Here is an 8,016-nt window from a genome sequence, read left to right as displayed (position 1 = left end):
TAGAAGATAAAAGTAAAAGATAGGCCCTTCGCAGAGGGAAGCAGAGGTTGTCATGCGCTTTTATGGTTGGATGCACAAAATCTTAATGCAAAAGAATGTCACTTTATATTGCCACTTGTGATATGGACCTTTATTATGCAGTACGTCGCTTTTATTTCTTCCATATCACAAGATCGTATAAAGCTTATTTTCTCCACATTAATAGATCATACATATTTAGAGGGCAATTTTTATTGCATGCACCGATGACAACTTACTTGAAGGATCTTACTCAATCCATAGGTAGGTATGGTGGATTCTCATGGTAAAACTGGTTTAAGGAATGTTTGTAAGCACAAGTAGTATCTCTACTTGGTGCAAAGAATTTGGCTAGCATGAGGGGGAAAACAAGCTCAACATGTTGGATAATCCAAGACAATATACTTTATTTCGGACATAAGAAAACATAACCCATTACATTGTCTTCCTTGTACGACATCAACCTTTTAGCATGTCATGTTTTAATGAGTGCTCACAATTACAAAAGATGTCCAATATAGTGTATTTATATGTGAAATCTCTCTTCCTTCAATATTCTTTCATGAATTGTTCAAGTGACCAATTCTATGTTTGCTAACTTTCAATAAGTTTACTACCTATACTTATTCTATGTGAAGTCATTACTCCCCATTGTATAAGCATATGAAACATATATAAATTCAGATTTATTATATTCAATTATTCAACCATTTACTCATAGGATATACATGAAGCACGTGAGTTAATGACAAACTACTCCAAAAGATAATAGTGAAGGACATTGAGTAGTAAAATAATTAACTAGCCATGGGAGGATTCTTTTTCATTTAATATTTCAGATCCAATGATTTTATTCAAACAGCAAGTAAAATTAAAAATACGCTACAAGCAAAACACATATCATGTGATGAATAAAAATATAGCTCCGAGTAAGGTATACCGGTAGTTTTGAAGACGAAAGAGGGGATGCCTTCCGGGGCATCCCCAAGCTTAGGCGCTTGAGTCTTACTTGAATATTACCTTGGGGTGCCTTGTGCATCCCCAAGCTTAGGGTCTTTCCACTCCTTATTCTCCTCATATCGATATCTCACCCAAAGTTTGAAAACTTCAATCACACAAAACTTAACGGAACTTCGTGAGATAGGTTAGTATGATAAAGAGTAAACCATTCACCTTGGTACTGTAAAAGACAAATATAATAATTGTTCTCACGCAATGTCTACTGTAACATATCATTTCTACAATTTATATTGAGAAATATAAGTCATAGAAACTAGAAAACAAGCAAACTATGCAATGAAAACAGAATCTGTCAGAAATAGAATAGTCTGTAATGATCTGAACACTAACCATACTTCTGCAAATAAATTGGTGGACGTGAGGAATTTTTCTATTAATCTTCTGCAAAAAGAATCAGCACCAAAGCACTCTTCTGTAAAAAAAAATGGCAGCTAATCTCGTGAGCGCAAAGTTTCTATTTTTTACAGCAAGATCACATTAACTTTCATCCAAGTCTTCCCAAAGGTCTTACTTGGCACTTTATTGAAAAAATATATAAACTTGATTACTACTGTAGCTTAATCATGTAAACACACAAAAACAGTAAGGGTAAATATTGGGTTGTCTCCCAACAAGCACTTTTCTTTAATGCCTTTTAGCTAGGCATGATGATTTCAATGATGCTCACATGAAAAATAAGACTTGAACATAAAGAGAGCATTATGATGAATATGACTAGAACATTTAAACCTAACCCACTTCATATGCCTAGTGATTTTGTTAGCACACAATTTGTGGGAACAAGAATCAACTAGAATAGGAAGGCAAAACAAGTATAACTTCAAAACTTTAAGCACATAGGAAGGAAAACTTGATATTATTGCACTCCTACAAGCATGTATTCCTCCCTCATAATAATTTTCGGTAGCATCATGAATGAATTCAACAACATAACCATCACATAAAGCATTATTTTCATGATCTACAAGCATAGAAATTTTTCTGCTCGCCACATAAGCAAAATTCTTCTCATTCGGAATAGCGGCATCACTAGTTCCTAAAGTTGACACTCTTCCAAACCCTCTTTGCATGATAGTATTATTCATACTCCAAAAGAAATAAGTGAAGCTCATGGAGCATTCTAAAATTAATATAAACTAACCAATATCCAAGCTCGAAATGTATAAGTGAAGCACACGAAGCATTCTATAAAACCATACTCAAAAGATTTAAGTGAAGCTCAAAGAGCAATTCTATAAGATCATACTTAAAAGATATAAGTGAAGCACATGAAGCATTCTATAAATAAATGAAGGGATATTTCATACTAGGATGGTTCATAAAGGAAGAACAAAAAAACACAAAGGATACAAATCATGTGAATGAAACAAAAACCGAGGTATACCGATAATTGTTGAAGAAGAAAGATGGGATGCCAACCGGGGCATCCCCAAGCTTATATGCTTGAGTATCATTAGAATATTTACTTGGGGTGCCTTGGGCATCCCCAATCTTTAGCTCTTGCCTCTCTTTATTCTTCTCACATCGGTAACTCCTCGTTCTTTGAACACTTCATCCACAAAAAACTTTAACAAAAACTTTGTGAGATCCGTTAGTATAATAAAGCAAATCACTACCTTTAGGTACTGTTGCAAACTCATTCCAATTTTATATTAGAACTATATATACTGTATTCCAACTTCACCATGGTTCATACCCCCCGATACTACCCATAGATTCATCAAAATAAGCAAACAACACACGAAAAACAGAATCTGTCTAAAACAGGATAGTCTGTAGAAATCTGAAGGTTTAGTAAACTTATGTAACTCCAAAAATTATGAAATAAATTTGAAAATTTGAAATATTTATACAGAAGTAATTTTCAAAAAATTTCAGACCCATTTGACTTTCCAGTAAAAAAAGTAAAATCATGCACTACAGCCAAAGTTTCTGTTTTTGTTCTGCACATAGTAAACAAGCAATCTAATCATCCTAAAACCAAAGCTTGGCACATTATTTTTATAATACAATGGATATATAAGGGGATAGTTATTTACAGAGAAACTTCCATGAAAAGTTCTACATTGTTTTCGTGAGCATGAACACAAGTGCTCAAGGTCGACCCTCACTTCTTCAATGCATAACTTTCCAATCACTTCTCTTTTTGGAAAACTTTTTAGGCATGAGAGGCAAGTGAATATATTTTTTTGGTATTTTCATTATTTTAATTTTTTTTGTATATTTAACCCACAACTAAACAGAAACAAAAAGGAAAAACAGAATCTACTTAGTGAAGAAAGCAAACAAGCATACAGGAGAATATCAACCCCATGCTATTGCTCCCTGGCAACGGCGCCAGAAAAGAGCTTGATAATCCCCAAGTGCAGAGAATCATCGTAGCAATTTCCAAAGGTGGAAGTGACAAGTACGGAGTGTCGAACCCACAAGGAGCTAAAGGTAAGATCAATATTCTCTCAAGCCCTATCTGCCACTGATACGACTCTACGTACACCGAACGTTTGCTTCCAACTAGCAATGAGAAATAAAACTACATTGTGGGTATGAAGTGGATAACTTTGTATGATATTGGAGAGCTAAAATATAAAAGTAGGTGCTGTTATCATAAAGTTAGAATATATTACTAAATACTATAAATAGCGAGTGTGGAATAATGGTGGATCGGTGTGCGGAGTTGTCCTAGGCAATCGTTAACAAGACCGGTAATCACTATTGCAGTTTCATATGAGGGAGAGGCATAAGCTAACATACTTTCTCTACTTGGATCATATGCACTTATGATTGGGACTCTAGCAAGCATCCGCAACTACTAAAGATCATTAAGGTAAAACTCAACCATAGCATTAAAGCATCAAGTCCTCTTTATTCCCATACGCAACAACCCCCTTACTCGGGTTTGTGTTTCAGTCACTCATCAACCCACTATAAGCGAATCATGAACGTATTGCAACACCCTACAGCGGGAACCCCTCACGCTTGCGCGACACGGAGGGCACCATAGAACAGCATCAAAGTAAAACATACAACTCATACCAATCTAGATCATTAATCAACCCAAAGACAAAAGATATCTACTCAAAACATCATAGGATGGCAACACATCATTCGATCATAATATGTGGCATAAAGCACCATGTTCAAGTAGGGATTATAGAGGGGTGCGGGAGAGTGGACCGCGTAAAAGAGATGAGGATGGTGATGTTGATGTTGATGCAGATGATCACCGCAGCGATGATTTCCCTCTCGATGGCACTCTGGTGCCACCAAGAGAGAGGAGGAGAGGTTCTCCCCCTTGTGCTTCCTCCTACATGGCCTCCGCCTGGATGGGAAGAGGTCCCCCCTCTGGTCCTTGGCCTTCATGGTGATGATGGCCCCTCCGGGATCCTCCTCCATGCCCTTCGGTGATGATGGCCCCCTTCGACAGGGTGCCCGAGAGGGCCTAGATTGGTTTTCGGTGGCTACGGAGGCTTCTGGCGGCAGAACTCCTGATCTAGGTTAATTTTCCAAGGTTTCTGTATTTATAGGAATTTTTGGCATCGGTCTCACGTCAAGGAGGTGCCCAAGGCGTCCACGAGGCAGGCCCACGCGCCTGGGGGGTGGGCGCGCCCCCCACCCACATGGACGCCCCGGGACTCTCTTGGCCCAACTCTTTTACTCCGGGGTCTTCTTTTGGTCCATAAAAAACGTCAAAAATTGGCACGTCAATTGGACTCCGTTTGATATTCCTTTTCTGTAAAACTCAAAAACAAGGGGAAAACAGAAACTGGCATTGGGCACTAGGTTAATAGATTAGTCCCAAAAATCATATAAAATAGCATATAAATGCATATAAAACATCCCAGGTTGATAATATAATAGCATGAATACTTCATAAATTATAGATACGTTGGAGACGTATTAGAGACCAACGCAGGACCACGTCGGTGGCCACTGTACCAGCATACCTCACGCACAACACACACGAATCTCGGTGGCAATCGATCTTGAAGATGATGATGCAGATGCGTGATGTAGACGGCGAATGGAGCACTACTAGGGAAAACACTAGCAGTAGCGCTGGTTTTGTGCTCACTAGTAGCGCGGGTAGGCGCGCTACCAATAAGGCGCTACAGCTATTGCTTAGCAGTAATGCGTGCCGCACACGCTACTGCTAGGACAAATAGCTGCAGCGCTTGTTCACTCCCACGCCGCTGCTAATGTAACTACTGGCAGCGTGTTTTCTTTCCATCGCTACTAGTATTGTTTTTTTAGTGTATTTATGCGCCATCGTACAAATATTGGTGCAATACCAGTTATGAGGTTTACATCATTATGTCCATAACAGTGTGTCAAATGAAGGTGGATTAGGTTCAAATGGAGGCAATATGTGGTGCATGTCAAAAGTATACTACTAATCCAAACTTGATCTAGTTTGGACTAGTAGTACTTTCGATGTGCACCACATGTTGCCTCCACCTGAATCTAATCCACCAGCACAAGCTATTTAATCATCATTATAATCATTAGCACCAACAATATTTATTTAATCACCACTAACACTAGCTAATAATAATCATCAGTCATTACCACCAACACTAGCTATTTCATCATGATAGTAATAGTGTAGCACATCATCATCCTCAAACTCATTTCTAGCTAATCACTCCTGCTGCTCTCTCTTAGGTAAAACAACATAAAACATGTGTAGCTCTCCTCCTTGATCAAGTTGGAGCATGCAGATGAACATGTCTCCTAATTTTGGGTAGCACATCTGTTTGCTGCCCCCTAGTACTTGTCTGCGCTCCCCCATCACATATATGGTCCAGTCTTTCACTATTAAGCATTCATCGCTGATCTTGAATGCACTAAAGTAACATTTAGGATATCTTGGCCGTAAGCTAATAATACTCATGGTACCTTTAGTCTCGATCCCATAAGGCACAACATTCATCGGGAGTCCCTGTTGAAGAACATCGTATGGTCACATACTTAGCAATGAAGTTTAGCTTCACAAATAATGTATGGAAAAGATGCACTGAGGACAAATAGTAAAAATCTTACCATCCTTCCTAAATAGATGTGACCATAGTTCATGACGAACACTATTGGTCGCACGTTTTCAGTACTAAGATTTCTAAGTCCAGGAAGAAAATTTGTCTTGACGGTATCAAGATCCTCAAGCCATGAAACATAATGACTTAGCTCCTCGCAGTTTAGTTCAGCCCCGGGACAGTAGTAGGTCCTGTCTACCAAGCGCTGGACATGTTTGCTTGCACCAAAATAAGCTGACAATACAAATTAGTTGTCAACTATTTTTGAATAAACAATATCAAAGACATAAATATGGTTGAGAAACTTACATTTTGGTGTAACTGGAGGCGTCTGCACATCGACCCAGATGTCGGTATTACCTTCAATATCATCTTCCGGACGAATATCAAAGGTGATAACCATATCAGGCTCAAATGCATAAGTCTTGCATAGTGCTCGCCATGTTTTGCATCCAAAATAGGTGTAGTCGTCTGAATTGTATAATTTTGCGTGGAAAATATAACCATGCTCGGTCTTCAAATAAACTTTCTTTACCTCCATAGTATCACTGAGACCTATCTTATCCAATACAAAAACTCTTGCATGGCAGGGGATACGCTAGTAGAATAGTAAAAAAATATAAGTTGAAGCAAATGAAGCAGATGTCATGCTTAATTATGAAAAAAGACTTGTCGTTGTGACTTACTGTATCCACTTCGAAGTTCTCGTCCAGCTTGATGTTGAAGTGCCTATCATCATCTAGGAAGATTCCGTCGCACAGGCCGCGCTCGTCTTCGCAGTATTTGCAAATACCGAAATCCTTTTTGTCGTCAGACATTTCCTATGTTCATAGTTAAAACATTAATTGAAAATCGATAAAAGACAACTACCAGGATACTCAACACATAAATCTGGGGCACTCGATATTTCCTACATATTCTGGCAAAAGTCATGCCAAAATTCACGAAAAAATCCGGCATGACCTTTGCTAAAATAGGATATATCGAGCGCCTGAAATTTGCCGGAACGGAAATGCATCAACACTCCGGCAAAACATAGGCCACTCGGAGGTGTAACCTGCAAACATGACCGGCCACTTGGATATTGAGCAACACAAGATATACATTTCAAAATATCTTATAAGACTCAAATTAGCATGCATTCAATAAGAAAAAGTAAATCATCTCATGCGTTCATACATCGTCGAATATTATCACTAATACATCCCGAATAGTGTCATACATATAACATCACTAGTACAACTAAAACCCTAGCACACGACGGGTATCGGCGCGGGCGGTGGACACCCACAGAGAAGGAACCATCACGGGATCATAGCTCCAGTGAGATCCCTGGAGAACCTGCCAGGTATTGGAGAACCTGTGCTCCAACGCAAACAAGTAGCGACGGACGTGCGCGTCCTCCTCACTGACATGGTGACGCACCACCTCCGCGGAGTCCTCGAGCCTCTGGACCGTCACTGGCCCACGCGACCGCCACCAAAGAAGGTTCGGGTCAACGACAGGCTGGCTCCTCACCAACCTGCGCCCCCCGGTAGGTAGCGCCTCCCAATACCACCCCGGCGGAGCCCAGTCCCGGACATGACCCATCTGGTCAAGCAGGTGTCGTCCTCCGCCGACTCGACGACGAGGATGCGGGATAGGCATCGTCCACGTCGATGCGGGAAAATTGCTTTAACTAAAAAAATAGCAACAAGTTCTTACTAACTAGTTCTATTAATTCAACTAGTTCTTACTAAAAATAAACTTACTATAAATAAAAATATTCTAGTACCTAATTAGTACCTAGTTCTTACTAACTAATTAGTACCTAAGAACTACTGCCCTAATTACCATCTAATTTGATGAACCTATAGGGGTGGAAAGTGGTAGAAACCCTAACTAATTTGATGGAGGTAGAAACCCTAGGCAGAGGTAGGGGAGAGGGAGGAGCAGGCGTGCTCACCTC

This window comes from Triticum dicoccoides, chromosome 6A (genome assembly GCF_002162155.2).
Source record: "Triticum dicoccoides isolate Atlit2015 ecotype Zavitan chromosome 6A, WEW_v2.0, whole genome shotgun sequence".
In the NCBI taxonomy this organism is placed as follows: Eukaryota; Viridiplantae; Streptophyta; class Magnoliopsida; order Poales; family Poaceae; genus Triticum; species Triticum dicoccoides.
Note: the sequence above shows the minus strand (reverse complement) of the source record.